Below are 22,749 nucleotides of genomic sequence, written 5' to 3' on the forward strand. Positions count from 1 at the left end.
CCTTAATAATATATAGATTATATAAGTATGTCCACATACATGTAAAAAAAGTGACTATAAAGATGCACACATTAATCTTAGCTGTGTTACCTTAGGGACAGAGTATAAATATAAGCAGAGAGAAGGAAGAGTCTCACTGCTTGTTCACTGTATTTTTGTATACTCAAATAGTGTAAAATATGAATAAATTCATTCATTTTTTTGTGTAATAAAAATTATCAGTGAATTTTAAAATTGGAAACATTGGTTATCCAAAAAAGCTAACTGAATTAGATGCTATGATTCATTGTTCAAATTGGCAAAGATCTCTTTAAACAGAAGTAAACAAATTATCAGAGAAATAATATTTTTAAGAATCCAGAACTAAAGAACATGAATTCCTATAATGAAACAGCTCAGAAAGTGCCTAGCTAATAAACAAATGAATGTACAACTTAATCACTCATTCAAAGGCATAAAATCACATAATTGCAAAATACTATCAATAATGTAAAGATCCCCAAAGTTTCCAGGGAAGAGAATAAAATGTGACATGTGTAAATTTGGAATTAGAATGGCACAGGACTACTAAGAAGCAATAATAGATGCTGAAAGTGCATGCAGTAATGTCTTCAAAGTTGTGATGGATTTTCAACCTAAAAGGCTATACCCAGCCAAACTATCCATCAACTGTGATGGTGATGGGAAAATAAATGTTTTCAGTGTGCCAAGGCTCAAAATTCTACTTCTCATGCACCTTTCCTCAGAAAGGTGCTGTATAAACAAAGAAGTAGACCAAGAGGCAAAGGGAATTCCCAAAATGATTCCAATGATAAGTATCTGGACAACAGTTGTGCATCTGGCCTTTAAAGCAATCAGTGAAATTAGGATAATAAAGTACCTCAAGTAGAATGCCTTTATGGAAAACAAGCAGAAGCCATAGGTTATTTGATGTATTTAGCAAAGAAGGAAGTTGCAGGCAAAATTTTGAGGGAAAAAATAATTATATGTACACAGAAAATTTAATAAACAACAAACCCCAAAATATCCAAAAATTAATCACATAAAAGTAAAATGTTGCATATGCAAAAAAAAATCTAATCATAGATTAGAGTAAGGGAGAATGAGCAAGGGTCTGCTACCTCCTCTTAAAGTTTTACTATTTATCCTTTAACATATATATATGTATATATATATATATATATATGCATTTTATTAGTTTGGTAATGATTAAAGTTAGTTTAAAGCAACTGGAATTTCAAACAAAAGTCCAATAATAGACTTGTTTAGAATATGTTTTCATGCAATAAAATATTAAACTCTTTAACATGATTTGTGTGTTTAATTTTTAATGACAAAGAAAATGGTCAGACAAAGAAAATGGTCATGAGATAACAATGAAAGTTTAAAAATCAGGGTACAAAAGTATATTTGGCATATGATCCCACACTTAAAAAAATAAAGGCTGGAAAGAAAGAAATACATATAAACAGTGATTAACTCTCAGGATGAAATTATAAGCACTTTTATCTTATTTTCTATATTTTTCTATATTTTCAAGTGTTTACAGAGCAAGAATGCATCACTTTAATGAAAGAAAAAGAGTTAACTTTTTTTTAAAGCATATGGTGGGTCATTATCAAGCAAATGCCATTCTTTTGTAACTGCCAAGGACGAAACTAAAGAAATTAGTTTAAAGTGCAGGAGGGGAGATTCCAATTAGACATAAGGAAATAAGTGTCACTAAATCCAGAAACTGCCTAGCTGGGAATGTTGCAAAAAATATCTTACAACAAAATAGACAGCCATCTTAAAATATTAGTGCTGGACAGAAATACCGGAATGATCAATTCTAAGCCATTTCTCTACAGATGAGGAAGTTGAGCATTATAGAGTTTATGTGGCTGGCCTAAGGTCACAAAGCTATTAAGAGGCTGAGGAATGGGTGGGGTACCAGCCTGTGGACAGCAGTGCCATGTCCTTTCCACTCCTACTATGTGCCTGTCCTCCATGTAGTGACTTCAATGTGATTTAAAGGTCTGGGATTGGACAACATAAATCTCAGTTCTTCAAGTCTGTTTCGTGTTTTGTTTTACCCTAGCTCTTTCTATCCTTTCCTTCCTGGCCTCTGACTGGAGAAGGGAACAAAAGGGACTGGAGAAGGGGTTAGATGCTTAAAGTTTTAATGAGGCAAAAGGTGACTTGATGGGATTTTTTTTTTTTAAGAAATACAAAGTACTAAACTATGATTAGTGTTACTTTATTTTAAAGTGTAGTTCTCCTATTTTCTTAATTTCTATAACAATGAGAGTAGTCCTGATATGACAGCATCTTACATAAAAGAAAGCAAGGTATAATGAAATAAAATATTTTGATGTTTAAAGCAGAACTGACATCTGACATAAGACATAGTGGGGAAAAGGAAGACTGGCCTCCGAGCTGCTTCTGGACCCACAAGGAGATCATGACACCACCTTTGACTAATAACTTTTAAGTATTTTTATTTTCTATTGAATAACAGAAGTGTTTCCTAGAGTATAACCCAAAGGTCACTGTAACTATGTTAACATCTTTCTAGAAGGACACGGGCTTGACAGTAGTAGTTTTGGTGTGTAATATATTATATCTACACATTTGTCTCTTGCATGAGTCAAAAGTCACTGGTGATTTAATTAAAAATAAATAATCTCATTTGTGCTGACTCTTCAGTCTGGTGAGGATTAATTTCTTCCTCCTGGCAGAGTTGACAGGAAAGTGGGGTTGATATTGACTGAATGGATGAGAAGAGGATCCCTTGGTCCCTAACAAATGCCAGCTTTAGCATCCCAGCCCCTTAAGATGAAGGCCTTCCACGTACAAGACCTGGGTATGGGATTTCAGACACTAAAATAATACATGATTCAGGAAGGGCATGTACAGTCCCTGGAAGCTCCTTTGTGCTGACAAGGCTTCTTTCCCGGGTACAATCGACAAAAGAATCTGTTGTTAATAAGAAGACTTCGACACTACATATAACAAGGCTAATACTACTTACTGGCAAAATTTTAATGCGTATTAGCAGGTAAGGATGTAAAGCTCCCAGATGTAAGCCTGGCAAATAGAAGGTGTTCAATAAATAGTACCTGCTAGAGTAATACAATGAAATATAGCAATCATGGTAATAGTAATAATAAGTACTCGCAGTTAGTAGCAGTCATAGCAGTAGTAGAAGTGATAGGCTTGCATATTCTAGTGCCGGATATTTATTTATTTACTTGCTAAACTGATCAGTGCTATGCGATAAATTAGGAGTTTGGGATTAACAGATACACACTACTATATAAAATAGATTACAAACAAGGGCCTACTGTATAGCACAGGGAAATATATTCAATATCTTGTAATAACCTATAATGGAAAAGAATCTGAAAAAGAAGAGATTTGTGTGTATATATATATATATGTATATATGTACATATATGTATGTTCATGTATATATATACATTATATACATGTGTATATATATGTAAAACTGAATCATTTAGCTGTATACCTGAAACTAACACAACATTGTAAATCACCTATACGTCCATTAAAAAATAAAGACCAAAAAATGAAATAAAATAAAATTTTTTTAAAATGTAATAATTCGGCCATAAATGCATTTGTTTGAGACAATTTAAGTGGTTTCTTGCCTGGATTAATTTAATATCTGACTTAGTCAAATGGGCACTTTGAACAAAAGAGGGTCCCCAAATCACGCAAGGACTCTTTGCTTCCTTCCTACCAGCTGTGAGATCCATAACCCTACATAACTCCCACATGGGCAGCAGTAAGTCAAAGGCCTTCTCTTGGAATACACCTCCCCATACACACACACACACACACACACACACACACATGACACCCGCAGCCAGCCCTGCCCATTGGAGGGACAGGCCTCTTAGCAAGAAGGCTTTCCTCTTTAGGGCTTCCTCCTCCCTCCCTCCTCTCTTGCCTCCCTCCTCTGCTCTCCTGTCTTACAGAGCACAGCATCCCACAATCCAAGACTTTCTTGGGCTCTCCACTGTCCTCCCCTTCCAGTCGCACCTCTCTTGTAGCCCTCAGCTCTAAAGAGAGCACACTCCACACTGAACGAGATGCTGCAACCTGATGTCCCCCTAAACCTTCTCGGATTGCAACCTGCAGCCCCTCCCCTCCACGTGCAGGAGTTCCTGGCTAATCCACCTCCCCTCCTCACTGCTTCCTCTGCTCCCCTTGCTTGTTCCCTCTGCCTCATGACTCTCCTATTCACCATCACCTTCACCATCACCTTCTGCTCTTCCCATCAGCGTCCCCCCAGCTGCAGCCCTGCCCTGCCCCGCCTGCCCATTCCCCTCCAGGGGGAGCAGAAAACCTTGGAAAGAACGTGGGCTAGGGAGCCTGGCAGGCCTGAATTTGAGTCCTAACTCTGTGCTTTAAAGTTGGGTGACCTTAAGCAAGTGTTTTGTGCGTAGTACTGAGTAATTATAGGAACTAAATGAGATTATGCCTGGTAAAGCAAGGGCACAGCATTCAGCACAGAATAGGTTTGCTTCCTTTCTGTTCTGACATAGTCCAAATCTCCCTTTGGTCTCAAAGGCTTCCCTGACATTGTCTTTTTACTCCTCTGGTTCCATTCATAAACTTCTAACGACTTCCTGCTGTTATTTTATTCTCTGAACAAATCTGCTAGATTTGGGTCGTATAGGCAATTTATATGTTTTCCCTGACATTGTGTTTTATTTCCTTGTCATCTAATTTAACTCATGAGCTCCAGAGGCATTTGTGTTTATGTGTTCAATATAAAAAAATGGTTTATTTATTTAGTTTTTACTCTATGCAAAATACTGTGGGAGATAAAAAAATGAATGAAATATAAACTAACCCAGTCCTCAATAAACTGTTAGTTCGGAAGTATGGACCAACGTGTACACATTTATTGGCCATAAAAGGATCAGTCCTATCTGAGTGTTGTAGGGATTCAGAAGAGGGTAACTTCATTTTTAAGGTAATAATCAGGAAGAGGCTTCAGAGGCAAGGTAATCAATGCAGAGGTCCGGAAGATTAGGTAGGCAGGAGTATCACGACTGCAGTTGAATTTTTTTTAAAAGTCACAATAGTAATTCAACATGAGACATATTCAGGCAATAACTAATGACCCTTTATGGCCAGAATATAGGATCCACGTGTGAAAGTAGTGAGAAATGTGTTTGGAAAGATGGGCAGAGGGCAGAGTGTTGGGACCACAAGTGCCAGCAGGAGAATGAGCTGTTTTTCTGTGATTGCCTGAAGGGATTATATAATGATATGATGAGATTTTTCTTTATGACAATTAACCTGCCTTTACCAGACAGTTTAGGGTTAGAAAGAAAAGCTTCAGGAGGGTTGGAAATTATTTGGAAGACTATGAAAATAGGCAAGGATTGAAGCAACTGAAGCTGAACCAGGACCTTAGCAAGAAAATGAGAAGGAGGTAAAGGGATGAGTAATTTAAGATATCACTGAGGATGAACCAACGGTTGGGCAACGGATTCATTTTGTAGAGTGTGCGTTCGCATCATCCACGCAAGGGCACCCATTAACTCCAGCAATAGTCACTTCCCTAGGCTGTTACTACTGATGGGGCCTCAAGTCAAGTCATCCCCTTCTCTCCACAAATGTAATTACATGCAACGAAAATAGATGTAACATGTTTAGCCCACCGCGTACGGGTTATTCCACTGCCACTTGCATGACATCAGACTTCTCTGAATTTGATTATGATAGTTTGGAAGTCCCCGCACAGGAATCATGTTAAATGTCTGGAACCCTGGCATTGTTCCCTTGAGCCAGGAGCCCAGGGCCTAATGTGTGCTGTCGAAAGAAAGGGTTTGAACTGATGGGCATGCTTCATTTAATTTCTGCAGCTGCTGAGGGTGTGTGTGTGTGTGTGTGTGTGTTTGTGTGAACCACCTTCCCCAAAGAAAGCTCAGTTGCTTTTTCTCACATTGCAGGGTAGAGCCTATATCCAGTCTGGGGCTCTCAGACACTGGTTCCATGGTGACCTACAGTAGAAAGCAGCCTATTCTCACTGCTTCTGAGCTCCCTCCCTGAGGTCCAAGATCCTTTGTGGGTTAAGTTAGTACTGGAAAGGAGGCATAGGCAAAGGGGCAACAGGAACAGTAAGAAAGAGAGGAAAAGGACAAGGATAGAGCTTAAAGAGGGTGAGAAGGAAGGATGGGAGAGAGCGGGAAGGGGAGGAAAAGAGAGACAGCAGAGGAGGGAAAAGGCAGAAGATACCTGCTTGACCAGTAGGGGAACTGACTCTGGGCTTAGAGCTGAAAGAACCTGCTCAGGGACAGAATGTCTAAGATGGATTACATGGGACCATTTTCTACCACCTGTGCTCATTTGATCTCATTCTTTGACTTTTACTTTTATTCTCCTCCGTGACTGCTCTGTTCCTTTCTTATCTCTCCCTCTTTTTCCCTTGTCCTTTTCTGCTCTTCCTCTTTACCCAGATTTGGGGATATTGAGCCAATGAATGTGCCCAAAGAGCACACCCATCACCCCTGCCCCACCTTCTCCGGCATTGGCTCTGCTCCAAACAGTTGCCTTCAGTCATATGGCTGGGAGGTGATGCTCCTCTCAGCAGAGCTGCTTTGACCTTATTGAGGACACACAAGGGCACTCTCAGATGCCTCTGACTCCCAGACGGCCCTGAGCATATCCCAATGTAGTCTCTGTGTCATTTCCTGAGATATCCCAATGTGGTCTCTGTGTCATTTCCAGACCTTCTTCTTCTGGTACAGGAGCCAGTGCTCTCAATCTCTCAGGAAGACACAATTCTTCTGCTGTCATCATGGGTCAGGCCAGTGGCTAGAAGTTAGATGCTTATGTTGGTGACACCTGGGGAGATGAGCAGCTAGCTTACAGGGAAAGCCCTTTCATCCATTTCCATGTTCATTGCTAAGTTCATATTTCTCCACATGCAAAAAACTCCTGGCAGGTAGTGCTAATGGGGGTGGGGAGACAGGGAGTGGGGTCCCAGGGAGAAAATGTGCTGCACTCATGGAGGCACCAATTGATGCATGCATTTATTTTACAAATAAACATCCACTGAGTACCTGCTCTGTACCAGAAGAGAGGCCAGATCTGTTGGATGTAAAAATAAATTGATATAGATTCTTAGCCTCAGGAAATATACAGTCTTATAGGATAGACAGATGTGAAAATGTCAAAGTGAGAATGTAGCATTGACATATATATACTGCCAAATGTAAAATAGATAGCTAGTGGGAAGCTGCTGCATAACACAGGGAGATCAACTTGATGATTGGTGATGACCTAGCGAGGTAGGATAGGGAGGATGAGAGGGAGGCTCAAGAGGGAGGGAATATGGAGATATGTGTATAAATACAGATGATTCACTTTGTTGTACAGCAGAAGGTACAACAGTATAAAGCTATTATACTCTAATAAATATCTGAAAAAAAATAAAATAAAATTTAAAAACCCACAATATAGAATAAAGTGATCAACTGTGAAAGCTACATGATACAAGAGTGGAGTACCCCCGCTTTCCCCTTTGGTAACCATAAGTTTGTTTTCTATGTCTGTGAGTCTGTTTCTGTTTTTTAAATAAATTCATTTCTATCATTTTTTTAGATTCCATGTGTAAGTGATATCATATGATATTTGTCTTTCTCTGTCTGACTTACTTCACTTAGTATGATCATCTCTAGGTCCATCCATGCTGCTGCAAATGGCATTATTTCATTCTTTTTTATGGCTGAGTAATACCCTATTATATATATGTGTGTGTGTGTGTGTGTGTGTGTGTGTGTGTGTAGCCACATCTTTTTAAATTGAAGTATAGTTGATTTACAATGTTGCATTAATTTCTGCTGTACGCCAAAGTAATTCAGTTATACATATATATACATTCTCTTTTATATTCTTTGCCATTATGGTTTATCACAGGATATGGGATACAGTTCCCTGTGTTGTATAGAACCTTGTTGTTTATCCATTCTATATATAATAGTTTGCACCTGCTAACCCCACATTCCTACTCCATCCCTCCCCACCACCTTACCAACCACAAGTCTGTTCTTTATGTCCTTGAGTCTGCTTCTGCTTTGTAGATAAGTTCATTTATACCACGTCTTTTTCACCCATTCATCTGACAACGGGCATTTAGGTTCCTTCCGTGTCTTGGTTGTTGTAAACAGTGCTGCTAGGAACACTGGGGTGCATGTATCTTTTCGAATTAGAGTTTTCATCTTTTCTCATATGTGCCCAGGAGTGGGATTGTTGAATCATATGGTAGTTCTATTTTTAGTTTTTGAAGGAATCTCCATACTGTTCTCCACAATGGCTACACCAATTTACATTCCCACCCACAGTGTAGGAGGGCTCCCCTTTCACCACACCCTCTCCAGCATTTATTATTTGTAGGCTTTTTGATGATGCAGGAGTTGGATCTTAAATGAAGACTGGCTCCTCATGTTAGACTCATCACCTCATTTGAAGAAAGGAAACTTCAGGCAGAGAAGACAGCACACAAGACACAAGAGCATAAAGGAGGCAAGCCTGGGCTGTTTAAGGATGAAGGATAGTAAGTGACTGTGTGTGTGGGTGGTGGGAAAAAGACAAGGGAAGAAGATAGAAATCTGAGTAGGGGTCAAGTTATGAAAGACACTCTATGGTGACTTCACTTGGGATTTACACTAGAGACAGTGGGAGTCACTGAGGAATTAACAAGTATTTAGTGGTGACATAAGGAAATCTCAGATCTAGGAATCACAACTACAGGAAAACTGTTTCTCTACTCACAACACTTTTGACACCAAAGTGTGGGGAATTTTTCCCCACACCAATCCATTTTCCAATCCTCAGGACAGTAACTAGGTGTCCTATAATTTAATGTAATTCTGACACTAACCACTGGAGTTAAAGCCAGATTCCACAAGTTTCAAGGCTCGGTCCCACAATACTGCCCTCACTTCAGATGCCAGACACAAGTAATGGATCCCTAAGTTACCTGCACTTCTGTCTGACTTGGCTGCAAAGTCAGGGTTTTCCATAACCCTCCACCTCAGGTTTGATAATTTTTTGCAATGACTCACAAAACTCAGAGAAACATTTACTTGTGTTTCCTGGCTTATTATAAACGGTGTGCTAAAGGACACAGATGAACAACTAGATGAAGAGATACACAGGGTGAGGTCTTGGGGTGGGAGTCCTGGGAGCTTCTAGTCCCATGGAGTTGGGGTGTACGACCCTCCCATCACGCAGTTGTGTTCACCAACCCATGTGCTCTCTGAACCCCATACTTTAGGGATTTTTATGGAAACGTCATCATGTACATATGAGCAATTACCAATTCATTTTCCATTCCCTCTCATCTCTCTAGAGGATGGAAGGTAGGTAGGTCTGAAAGTTTCAAGCATCTAATCATGGTTTGATCTTTCTAGTGACCAGCTCCCATCCAGGACCCCACCAAGAGTTGCTTCATTAGAACAAAAGGTGCTCCTATCACTCGGAAATTCCAAGGGGTTTAGGAGCTCTGTGTCAGATGCTCCAATTACCCCCACCACTCAGAAAATCACATGGGTTTTAGAAGCTCTACATTAGGAAGTAGGGTTAAGAACAAAGTCTTAAAACAAGAGATGCTCCTGGTCACATGTTCACTCGGGAAATTACAAGTGTTTTAGAAGTTCTGTGTCAGGAACTGGGACAAAGACATTTCAGCAATGGTCCAAACAATGGAAATGGAAAGAGTAAGTTAGAACAGGACTTGGCAACCTTTTTCTATAAATGGCCAAGTAGTAAATATTTTAGGCTTTGTGGGCTATTTGATGTCTGTACTAATGATTCATCTCTGTCACTGTAGCCTGAAGGCAGCCAGAGACAACACATAAACAAATGGGCATGGCTGTGTTCCAGTAAAACTTTATTTATAAACGTGGCCTGAAGTCTGTATTTGGCCCAGGGGCCATCGTTTTCTGACCCAGGAGTTAGAGGAAGGTTTCAGAACTAAAATTATAAAGACTTACAGGTGCTTCCCTGCATATCAGAAGATGGCAGTGCAGTTCTTAGAGCTTTTTCTCCAACTAGGATGAGAGGTTGTGCTATTTTCTCACCTGCAACTCTCCCCTGCCTGGGCCAAAGAAATACATTTACTGATGTTATTATCACAGGCCTGTGATTGTGAAACAGAGTGAAAACAATGGACCAAGAATTGACTTTAGAAAGAATCAAGCCGGTTAACAAAAACAATGGAAACAGCAACATGGTCTGCCTGCAGAAAAGACTAAACTCGAATGAAAAAGTCTAGATTTAAGAAGTCGAATGTAAAGCTGCCACTCAATGGCTGGGCTTCTTCCAAGCATTTGGAATGAAATGTCCATTGAATCATGGTTTCTGAAAACTATATCTCAGAGCAATTCTCCTAAATTCTCACACATTTGTAGAGGAGACAGAAGGCAGGGCAGTATCTCATGTGTGTCCTGTAGCTAGCTAGTGCCAACTTTTCACTGTAACAGTGAGCCCAGACATTAAAGCATCCCTTTGCCAACCCCAGTCCTGGTCCTGGGGTACTTCCAGTGTTTCCGGCATCCTCAAGGCTGCCTGAGTGAGGCCAGCCCCACCTTTGATGGGGGAAGACTTCTGAGACTTATTGCTGTCCAGGTAGGTCCTCCTGAGTTTGAAACTTTGGAGAAGCAAGAAGGTAGTGGCTAATAGCACAGGCTCTTGAGTCACAAAGGCCCTGGTTTGAATCCAGTGTATGTATATTTAGGGGAGTTCCTTAACCCCTCTGATCTTTAGGTGCCTCACCTGTAAATTGAAGATTTGTAACGTACCTTCTTCATATGATGTAAGGATAAAATGAGGTGATATTTGAATAGCATTTAACACAGCATATATTATGTGCTCAATAAACACGAGTAAGTGGTATTAATTTTTACTACCTTGAGACATGCCTGCACCATGGAAGTGAACAAGATTTTCCTCTTCAGAGATCATGAATGATTCCAGAGAGACACTGTTTAGCTCATAGGGCCAAATAGCAATGTCAGGAAACCAACTGATTGTATCAATCTGTGAGCCAGGTGCTTTACAAACCTTTCCTCAGTTAACACTCAACAAAATCCTGGGGGAAAGGCCTTTCTTTCTGCATTTCTACTTATGGGAAACCAAGGCTGAGATATACTGGGGGGACATGCTGCAATGATGTAACTCATCACAGCTACCTTGGACCCAAACACATGTCAGCACAAAACAAGTTTATTTTTTACCTACCTCATTGTGCAGCTGTAATTCTTATGTACATGGCTTGGTACCTCTGCTTCCTGTTGATATTAAACCCTCCCTATAGACTATAGAGTTCTAGAGGGTAGTGACCTTGTAAATATCTCTATATCTCCTGTAATACCCAGCATAGTGCCTTGTAAATGGTAAGGGTTCTTATATTTTTTGAATGAATGAATCTACATCCTACCCATTCCTTCTTAGACACATGCTCCCTCTGTACAAAATCCCTCCCCAGCTGTGGGATTCCTAAGACACCGATGATAAGCTAGGACATGGAACTCTAGCCTCAGTGAGTCTAGACGTAGAGTGGAGGGGACCCCGCATGACAGAGAGCCGGGGAGTGAACCCAGGTCTGGACCTCTGCCTCTGCGTCTCCCTGTGTCAGAGGAACAGTGTCCAACTACCCATCAGCCTTTGCTCTTCCATCACTCTACTTATTGGGAGAAAGGCTTTCTGGAATTGCCAGAAGTCCTTTTGCTCTAATTCCCTGCCTGACATGAAGTGGGTGAATGGTTATCACTGAGGAAAAAGAGCATTTGTAGCTACGAGTGCCTGATGCTCAGTTCTCATGAGGTCTTCTTGGTTGCATTTCTTAATTAGTTCATCAGAGAAAATTTGGATAAGCTCTGAACTTTTTTTCATGTTTATCCAGACTTCTGAGCTCTTAGAACTTCTCTCATTGCAACTTACCATGAGGAAAGAAATATATGACTGTAGATGGAAGGTATTTTAATTTACAAAATAAATTTGAATTAAATGGCCATGAATTCCCTGGGCTCAGGCTCCTATTTTAAAACAAACTGTCTTTGGTTGAATGACAAGGAAATCATTCTTACATTCAACCCACTCCCCTTTCCCCATCCTTCCACGGGTCACATAGGTTTACCTACCACCCAAGTGGCCTGGACAGAGCTTAGAAGCCCAAAGACGAATTAACTCTAAAAGATTCCCCTGGAAGCTTATCTGAGGCTCTGGTGATGGCCCCTTCACAGTGAAGGAGTTACACAGGGTATTTCCAGAGACTTTGAAGGTAATGCCTTAAACTCTGAGTTTATAACTTGGGCTTCCTTTAGTTAGTATTGAAAGGTGCAAGGTGCTCTGGGATTTGCCCTGTATATAGGTATATCTACACAGGTAGGGCAGCCATGAAGCGGCATAGGGGTACTGTAGGGGTGGTGAAGTGCTGAGCTCTTGGTGGGGCCGCCTATAAGCAGGTTAAGAGTCAACAGTCAGTGATGGAGTTCAAAGCCACATTTCTGCATCAACACAGACCAATGGGGAAAGCTCTGAGGATAGTTAACATTTTAACATGGGGAAAGTCAGTGTTTTTTTTGTTCTGTTGGTTTTTTGAGGCAGTGTTGAGGAATGGATTGGGTTGGAGGACAGCACCTGGAAAGGGCACTGGATGGGGTCAAGGGCAAAAGTAGACGACACATCTAGATCTTGAGGAGTTTTTAATTTTCTCAACAAGTAAACAATGCACAGAAATCCCTTTCATCATCATTTGCATTTTGCTGTTTGTTTGTTGACTTGTCAACTTTTACAGGCTCTTGTGTGGACAGGGTTCTGATTTCTATACCTTGTATAGGAAAGAAAATGGGTACTGCTGCTGTCCTCTCCATGTGGACACTGCACCTTATACATAAGTCTCAACTAACCACCACTCCTGTGACCTACAGGAAGCCCCCACTGATCCTGGCCCTGTTAATAAAGTGTGTGTCCGTGCTGGAAGTAATTAAATGGGCTGAGTGCAATTGTCAGAGCTCCAAGGGCTGAAACACTATCTCTTGCCAGGGCAAGAGTAATAGCGTAGCTCCTTTGTTGAGGACATAATGAAAGAGATGGGAGGGAAAAGAGCCCACTGTCAGCAGCACAGATAACTTAGACGTACCTGGGATTTGGTATAAATGTATTTTGGTGGCTTATTATGTTGGGAAGAATGTTTCCTTATCTTCAGGACTATTCAGCAGAAAAGAGGAAATAATCCCAGTGTGACATTTATTTATCTTGATGTGGGGCCCTAATAGTAATGATGGGAGTTCTTTGTGAACCAGAGTGTTACATGTACACTAGCTTCTTTAGTAGTTTTCTGGCCTTGACTGAACATCTCATGCACATGGATCCAGGGCTAGTCCCCATGGGCATCTTGCAGCAAGGCAGACCTGAGGACCATCACCCAAGATCAATCCCTTTCAGGACTGAGACTTTTTTCTGTGGTTTTTGTTTGTTTGTGTGTTTAATATTTATTTATTTATTGGCTGCATTGGGTCTTTGTTTCTGTGCACGGGCCTTCTCTAGTTGCGGTGAGTGGAGGCTACTCTTCTTTGTGCGCAGGCTTCCCAGTGCGGTGGCTTTTCTTGTTGTGGAGCATGGGCTCTAGGCGCACAGGCTTCCGTAGTTGTGGCACATGGGCTCAATAGCTGTGGCTTGCAGGCTCTAGAGCACAGGCTCAATAGATGTGGCGCATGGGCTTAGTTGCTCCATGGCATGTGGGACATTCCCAGCTCAGGGATCGAACCCATGTCCCCTGCATTGGCAGGGTTAACCACTGTGCCACCAGGGAAGCCCCAGGACTGAGACTCTGAAAGTGACTTTGAAAACTTCAACCCTAAATAAAAGGGATTTTCCCCACTTCGCATTTGAGATATAATGGCAGGTAACGGGAAAGTGATTCCCATGATAAAAGAAGTCTGGTAGACCCTAGGTTAAAGGAAACTGCTTTACTCTAGGCCAGCTCAGAGCTTTGATATGCTGACCCACAGTGTTAGTCTGCAAGGATGCTAGGGAATGCATTAGAGAGCCTTTCCCAAACTTGACTTGACTCTAGGTACTTCTTAAGGATGGAGCTGTTTGCAGGATTAGTGTTCCATGGGCTATACTTTGAGAAATGATGTTTTTAGAGCAACATTCCACCATCCACCCCAGTCCCCTCCACCCCCTCATTGGCCTGTGGATCCTTTTCTAAAGACTGAACTTTCACCTTGGCCACTTTTCTCTAAAAATAGATTTTATAACTCTTCAGACGTGGCCACATCGGTTACATTCCTAGGTCTCCAAAAGATCTCATCCTGGCCAATGGCTAGAGATCAAAGACAATTTGTATCAATCACAGGTCTCATCTTCCTGTTTCTACCATCCACTTAGCCTCTCAGGTGACAAACCTGGCTTCATGGAACGAATATCATCGTAGCTGGGCACTGGGTCTCACTGATTCCTGTTATTATCAGTCTCGGAAGCTAAGAGTTGCTCTTTATTAAGCTGTGATGGTTTGAGTTAGGAAGGTAACAGACTTGGGGAAAATGGTTCTACCAGGAAACAATTGGCCCCTTTCTTTCTATTCTTTTCCAATGTTTCCTTTTAAATATTTCTACTTTTGCTGGGCAATTTAATCTAAATAGCTCCACTTGATTCTGCTTGAAGCTCTGGCTTGCAGGATGCCAGCTGTAAAATTTGAGTGGGTTTTCACCTCACCCCTTTTTGTCATGACTGAGGGCTGGCAAAGCCTGCAAGTGGTTTGATTGGGACAATCCACTTATATCGGGCTTTTAGAAGACCTGGCCATTACCACCTACTGGGGGGCATGCGGAATGATTACGGTACAGTGGCTGTGACCCAGGTCTGGATTTCTGCACCGTCAATGATGTGGCTGCACTCCTGGTTCACGATCACTGCAAACCCATCACAATCACAAGGAAGCCTTTACTCAGCTCAGGTCACCGCAGTCCAAGGGAAAGCCAGCCCAGCTTGCCACAGTCACTCTGCATAATGACGGTCAAACCCATCGCTTTCCCAGACTTTCTAAGTGACCCAGACAGGACTGCACAGGCCGTTTGGAGTTTCTGGTGTTGAATCAAACTACTTCCCTCTTGCACTCCTCCCTCTGCTTCTCCCCGCTCAAATCTGTGTGATCAATTTCTCAAATTCCTTCTCTTTTTAATATTTACGGTGGGTTCTGTTCACCCAGTTGGATCTTGGATATAGGTATCCTGGAAAGCAGACTACCCAGACTCAATTCCTACCTGATGCTCTTCACATCTCTCCCAAGGGAAGAGCTTTGTGCAGAAGATGCAGGTGGAGCCTGGAGGCCGACTGTGGTCCAGTCTATGACCAACACAACCAATTCAGCCACCTGCAACTTAGGAAGGCCTGGCATCTGTCTATTTTGCGTCCATATCTCCTCCTGTCCTTCATTCATCACTCATTCACCCACCCATCCGCCATGGAGAACCCTTCTGTCTGTCGAAAACGCTAGAGACCCAATTAGGGGGAAGCAGGATGTGGGCTATGAAAAGCACAAAAGCGTCCTTTGAGCCTAATGTCAAAATTCCCCACGCCAGCTGTGTCGAGCTGTGAGGTCTGGAGGAACCGAGGCGGGGAGATCACAAGCTGCACCTCTCTGCCCCAGTGCTCCCCGGGCAATTGACAACAAGGGGTCAATTGCTCTGCTCAGGGGCCCGGTGGATTGTTAAAAACAAACACTCCAGCATAAGGTTGGGGGAAAAAACATCATTCCACATTTTGTCTGCTGCCAAATGTTTCCACTCTGTTATCAACTCAGACATAACCTCTCAAGTCAATCAGCCGTGACCTCTTGGGGCCTCAGCATAGAATAGGCGGATGGCAAGTCAACTGTGATGCACAAACAAAAGATTTTAGAAATCCCTATTTCTGAAAATGAAACAGGGGAAAAGATGCACACTTGTCCACAGAACAAGAATCCTCTTCATTGATGCCCTCATGGTTGCACCCATCATGAAGATGGTGCCACGCCAGGGGCTTGACACACGTGGTCTGATTACGTCCCCACAGCTCTACGAGGTGAGCACTTGTTAATCCCCATTTTACAGCCGAAGAGCGTAACCCAGGTACATTTCTATACTTTGACCCAGAATATGAAGCTCCCAAGTGGCAGAGCTGGGAGCCACACCCACGCCCCTGGGACTGTCTAGCTCGGAGGCTTTCCATGGCTCTTCCCCAGGCTGCTTTTCAGTAACGTTTGCATTTTCATGTGCACCTCCTGGGTTTCTAGGTTACTTACCCACAGCGCATCTGGAAAGCAAGCTAAGTCACTTTCATGGTGTCAGAGCCAAAAAGAATGAGGAAAGGGAAAATCAGTGCTGGGGTAAAAACCCAAAGCAACAGGATGGGGCCATGGGGCCCTCGGTGGCTTTGGGGCACCTGACTCTGCTCCTTCCTTTTACGGGGCGCAATTCCGAGTTCAGACCATGCCTAGGGGAGCAGTGGGACAGGAATGGCCTGTGTCCCATCTCGAAGGTTTTCTGGAAGAGGGTTCCATGTTGCTGATGAACTGGTGCTACTGGAAACCCAGTATGATGGTGGAGGACACAGACTTGGCCGCATACCCGCCACATAAAGTTAGGAGAGCCACAAACTGCGAGCCTCAGTTTCATGTCTGTAAATGAGGCTATTAGAAATTCTTCCATCATCGATTTGTTGTGAAGTTTAAATTAGGGAATATTTGTGAAACACTTAATGCCTGCACAGTTAGGCCATTTAAAAGTTAACTGCTATTCTTATCATTTTTTTCTTACACTCTTGGGTGGCCAGAGAGCACAGATGCCCTCTCTTGTGGACACGATGGGGTTCTTTCAAAAATGCCAATGAACTGACAGTGACCAGTACAGCTGAGGCATGCTTGACCCCTGGACACAGCTGCAGGACCACAACTAATACCAACCCCTGGGAAGAAAGTGTCCCTAAAACCCTTATCCTGTGAGCAGGACCGTGTTTAGGTTAAAAAGAATATTTGGGGCCTAGATGCACCCAGAGCAGCTTCTGACTTTGAACTCTAAAATGATGGCCGTGTGTCCTTCTTCATGTTTCATGGCACAGAACCTGGACACCCCAAGGTTTTCATTCAAACCTGGTGGAGAGAGACAAACTGGTTCTGGACAAGAGGCTGGCGGCAGAGGTGAGGACAGCCGGGGTGAGCAGTCACTGTCTTCCCCTCCATTTTCCTATCTCCTCCCCTTAGGGATAGGCACGCCACACACACACACACACACACACACACACACACATGCACGCACGCATGCACGCACCCCTCCTGTCTCTCCGTGGCTCACTCATGACCACCGAGAATGGTCACCTCCATCTCTTCCTGTGGCTTGCCCTCCTTTTGCAACATCCGGCTAGTTTCAGATCTTTCACTGCTTCAGGTTACCTGTCACCTTGCTATTCTTTAACTAGAGGTGAGAGTCAGCTCAAGACAGCATTTTGGCAGAGGGATGAGAAGGAGCCCAAATGAGAAAATGTCTTGATACAAAATCCATTTTTCTGCAGTGTTTGGGGCTTCGGAGCTTCCATTTCGGGTTGACATTTTCAACTGTGTCTCTGAGAACACCAGCGAGGGAATCGAGGATGATACTGCATTTCTGAAGCCCTTTCACAAGACAGCTGAGGAGACCATTTATCATATTTATTCATTCCAATTTGGCAGCTGACGGCAGGGCCAGTGTCAGGGCCCACACTCTGCTCCGGTACTTGGCTCTGGTTTTGAGGCCTCTGCCTCGCTCACCTTTACCCCCGGCTCCTCCTCTGCCCTGGGGGCTCCAGCCTGCGTCAGGTGACCATTCCTCTGGGGCTCAGCAACCGTGATGGGACGGATGGACGAGCAGCCTGCAGCTGGGCAGTGGCCAGATGACATCACCCAGTTTCACTCCACTGTTTCCCCAGTGGGAAGCGGGTCAAGTGTATCGAGGCAGAAAGGCCATGTGTGGCTCAGTACTAGGCTGTGGCCCTTGAAGCAGAAAGGATGACCCGTGGGCAGGACTGAGACCCGATCACAGGCCATCGGCCAAGAGTCTGAGCCCTCATAGAAACCAAGGGCGGCAAGGGCTCCCACACCAGCCTCTGTTCCATCATCTGTAAAATGGACACAGGTACACCTAGAAGAAATAGTATTCTTTCTACCCACAGAGTGAATCTGCAAAGGGGCTGAATGGTAGAACAAACCCAAGCTATCAGATTACTTGAGTCTTAGAAATTCCACCTTCATGAGTATCATCTTAGTGCCAGTCTGGATTTGGCAGTGGGAAGCCTCCTTAGTTATAGTCTTGTTTGAGAAGTCCCGTGGAAAAGATGGCTGTTTTACTCAGAGAAAGACAGAGTGGCGGAGGTGGTATAGAATTAGCAATGAAGTGATCACAAGCACATGGCGGGGACAAAGTAACGGGGGTTCCGTGGGAGGGTGGAGCACTGCCTCGGGGAAGCGAGAGGAGCTGGTGTGTTACTTATCTCCTTCTGTGTCACCAGTTTTAAACCAGACTTAGTGGTTTAAAACAAAATCATTGCCTGTTCTCTTGCATGGTCCCTGTTGATCAGGAATGACCACCAGCAGCTTGGATGGTAGTTCTGGTTGGAGGTCTCTCATGAGGGCAAGGTCACTATCAGATGCTGGCCAAACCACTGTCATAAAAAGGCTTATCTGCACCTGTGGGCTCTGCTTCCAAGGTGGTTCCCTCCCCTGCCGGAAACTGGCACTGCCCCTCGGTGGGAAGCTCCTTTTCCCCTCCACATGGCCCCTTGAGAGGCAGCTTGAGTGCTCTCCTAGCAAAGCAGCTGGCTTCCCAGCTAAGTGTTAGATCTGAGAGTGAAGGGCAGAGCCTCAGAAGTCACACACCCACTGTCACTTCAGCCGCATTCTGTTGTGATCACCCTGACTCAAAGTGGGGGTGTGAAGGCCAGGAAGGGAGGACCCGTGAGGACCATCTTGGATGCTGGCTACCCCAGCTGGGGGAGGTCCTATTTGGAAATCCAAGCAAACTGGACTTGAAAATGGGCATGATGGGGGGAGGACAGAGAGTAGCAGACAGATATCAGAACAAGAACTTGGGGACCAGAGCCCAAGCCTCAGGCCAGCCTACTCAAACTGGAGCGTTTCGAGTGGGAGTCCATGTAGAGAAGACACATCCTTGTAGGGAGCCTGCAAAGGAGGGAGTGACTCAGGTCACAGCACTGGCTGGACCCCGGTGAGGTTAACTGTGAGGGCATCTGTGAGCCAGGCAGGGTTCCATGTTCATCTCTGGCCCTGGCTTACCCAGGAAGACTCGATGCAGAGCCCACTGGGTGGGGCTGAGGCTGCCCAAGAGCCTCCCTCCTCAAGTCAGGTTGGGTCTTAGGAGCAGAGTGGGCATCTGTGCAGGGAGAACGGAGGACACAGAGGCTGGGAAGTGGCAGAGGAGCTGGAGCTGTCTGTCCTATGCTGGGTGGTGGGTTCTGCCTCGTGTCCCGAGGAAGTATAGCACTGCCCGTGTCTGGCTTTGGTTTTAAGTTGCGTGAACAGATACTGTGCCCCAGAGAGAGAACCCTGAAGGTGTGCCTGCAGGCATGGATCCAGCATCCCAGTGGGCCTTTCTATGTGCCTCTCCCCCTCAGCACATGGGATTAGTCAAAAAAATTGCCGCCTTACATTTCACCAAAATCTCAATTTTCTGAAGTCCTTTCAACAACATGACCTACTGTGGTCCTCAGAGCACAAGTCAAGGCTGGAGGCAAGTTGGCAGCATCAACATCACTGAACAGGGACTTACCTGGCCGTCCCGTGGTTAAGACTCTGTGCTTCCAATGCTGGGGACACAGGTTCGATCCTTGGTTGGGGAAGTAGGATGCCATGTGTTGTGTGGCAAGGCGAAAAAATTTTTTTAAAAGGGACAACATAAAATACTGTTAAAAAAAAAATTTTTTTTCAGTCACTGAACAGATGAGAAAGTGGAGGCAACCAGATGCAAGAGGTCCTGTCCAGACTCACCTGGCTGAACTCAACACTCTGACCTTGGTCGCTGCCGCCCTGAGCTTGGCGTCAGCAGGGCAGCCCCACAGAACTGCTGTGTGCCACACACCCTTGGGTAAAAGGACCAATTCGGGACCTCCACATGATGGGGAAAGATCCCAACCCTTGCAAGGCAGCCACAGGACTTCCAACCCCGGTTGTGCACATTTTTATGATTTTTTTTCAAGATGTGTAAGATGTACCTCAGCATCCTTCTCTTAGCACACATCCTAGACCCGAGCTCCCTCTGCTTCTGGCTCTGAGAATGAAAACTCTCTGTAATAAGTTTCCTTTCAGTCTCCTCAATCGGTCTTTCCTTACTATCAGATTAGCTGCCTACCATCTGCACTTGACTTCTCTAGCAGTCACTAAGGCAGAGTGGGATATGCACTGGATCCTAGGTGTCTTATGAGCCAAGGTCCTCTCCAGCCCAAGCTGATGAATGAACCAGGTCATTACTCCAGCCAGGCGCTCTGCTTAGAACTGAGTGTAGGCAGACACGTTTGTAGGAGGGCATGCGTTTCGAGGGGCCCCGGCAGAGCAGCGTCTGCCTTCTTGGTGGAAGTGAGGTTTGTCAGTAAACAGAGGAGGTGAGTGCTGTTAGGTTGGACTGGCCCTTCCACCCCTGCATGGGGGCTGGAGGGTGATAACTGTCTGGTGCTTCCTCTCCATGCAGGGGTCCGAGGTTTCCTGGCTTCCTTCTTGTCTTGGCTGCAGAGGAAATCATCTCCTGGGGGGATGGGAAAGAGCTGGGCTTCTTGGAACGCTACTCCATCCAGATGTGAAAGCATGTGCTCCCTGCAGAACACTTCTGTGGAGCGGACTCTCTGAGCACCAGGTACAGATAAGGAGTCAAAGTCGCCTGGAAGCAAAATCGTTTCCCCGGGACCCCACCTCACACCAGCTTCTGGAGCTGGAGTTTGAATGCAAGCTTCTATGACTCCTCAGTTCACAGTTTCTCTGAACATGTTATCGCCCTGGGAAAGAGATCTGAAGTCTTCCAATGCAATAGTTTCCCCCTTGTAGAAATTAATACAACAATGTAGCAATGAAGCGGTCTGGAAAGAAGATTTTGTCCCGCCAAGTTGCCTGGATGCGCAGGGCTAGGAGCGGGGTGGGTTTTTTGGAAGTGGTGGCCAGGCAGCGAGAAAGGACAATGTTTGCTTTAGGCACTGGCAGCTGAGGGTGGTCTAGCACTTCTCAGAGAGGGGTCTGAGAGTTGGCCTCTTGTGATGTGGGCGAATTTTTTTAAATTATGAAAATGTCCGTATGTCTGGTTTCAGCCTGACTTCGTAATTTGCTTATGTAACCTCTGTGCCTCCTCTTGGTGGCCCAAAGGGTCCGGATTAAGAATTTTATGAACATCCTGCTGTGTTTAGTCTGTTGTACCTGAGAGTATCTATTTCACTACCCCAGATGGTGCCGTTACCACACACATATCCTGCAAGGGCAGGGATTGTATTAACAAGTATAACTAGTAAAACCACAGCATTTCCCTTCAGCAAAAGGGTCTGGCACCGGAAGCAGGTAAATCCCCTCTGCCCACACACCCAGCGCTCTCCCCTCCCTTCCATGAAGTTAAGGTCTCGGGCTGTGCACTCCTCTCTGCTCCTGTGGGCCAAATTGGGCATTGAGGGGAGCCCACAGGCCTCAAATTTAGCTCAAAACACCCCTGGGCTATATATGGGCTTCAATGCTTCCTTAATGGCAGAAGAAGCCATAATTGCTCAATTTCTGTCCTCATATTTTCTCTTCTCTTTCTCTGTTGTTTCTCCTTCTTCTTCACAGAATTGTGGTTTTCCCTGGACCACGCTTTCCAAATGGGTCTCTGATGGCCAGTTCTAGGGTGTATTCCTAACCAGAACTACGATATGTTTCCGACTGTTGATAAGAAGGATGAAGTGGCCCCATTGGTTTCCCTGAAAGCAACGTAGGGAAACTACTTCTCTGGTACTCCTGACCCCCTCCCAATTCTGCCAGCCTCCGTAAGCATGTAGCTTACTACTGCGCGCATTATAAAAGTTGAAAAATCATTAATTAATTAGTTTTTTAAGTCTATTGTTTTTTTCTTTTTTTATAGGAAGCCGTTGTGGGTGAGATGTTTCTCTTCCCCCAAATAGGTTGCCCATTGACTGAAAAACTTAAACAAGCACATCTGGCCAAGAGTCACAACGCACTAGCATCTGCGTTGTGCAAGGGATCTTTTTAGGCACCAGGAAGGCCTACCATGTGGTTCTCCTCTCCAGGCTCAGAGCAAAGAGGTCTTTAGCTCACTAGCTCGTGGCAACGTCGAGGATTGCCAAATGAGTGGTGAGAGTGGTATAAGGACCGTCAGACTATTGAGACTGTTTTATGTTTGTGAGTATTTTGCGTTTAAATATGGGTTTATGTTCACTATCTCATGGGGTGTTCACAAAAAACCCTAAGGTTCACGTGGTGAGCGTTTATGTTCTTTTTGCAGATGTGGTTCTCAGATGTTAAATGATTTGCTAAAGGTTGTACAGATAGTGGATGGCAGAGCTGGGCCAGACACGAGGGTTTCTTCCTCAGTGAGTTGACATTCTTCCAAGGAGCCCTGCCTACCTGCCTTTCTTACTGGAAGCCACATCAGCTGCTTTGTTTAGGGGTCAAACGTGGCTCTAAGTGAAAATATATGTCCACACAAAAACTTGTAAATGAAT

The sequence above is a fragment of the Hippopotamus amphibius genome, chromosome 3 (genome assembly GCF_030028045.1).
Source record: "Hippopotamus amphibius kiboko isolate mHipAmp2 chromosome 3, mHipAmp2.hap2, whole genome shotgun sequence".
Taxonomy (NCBI): domain Eukaryota; kingdom Metazoa; phylum Chordata; class Mammalia; order Artiodactyla; family Hippopotamidae; genus Hippopotamus; species Hippopotamus amphibius.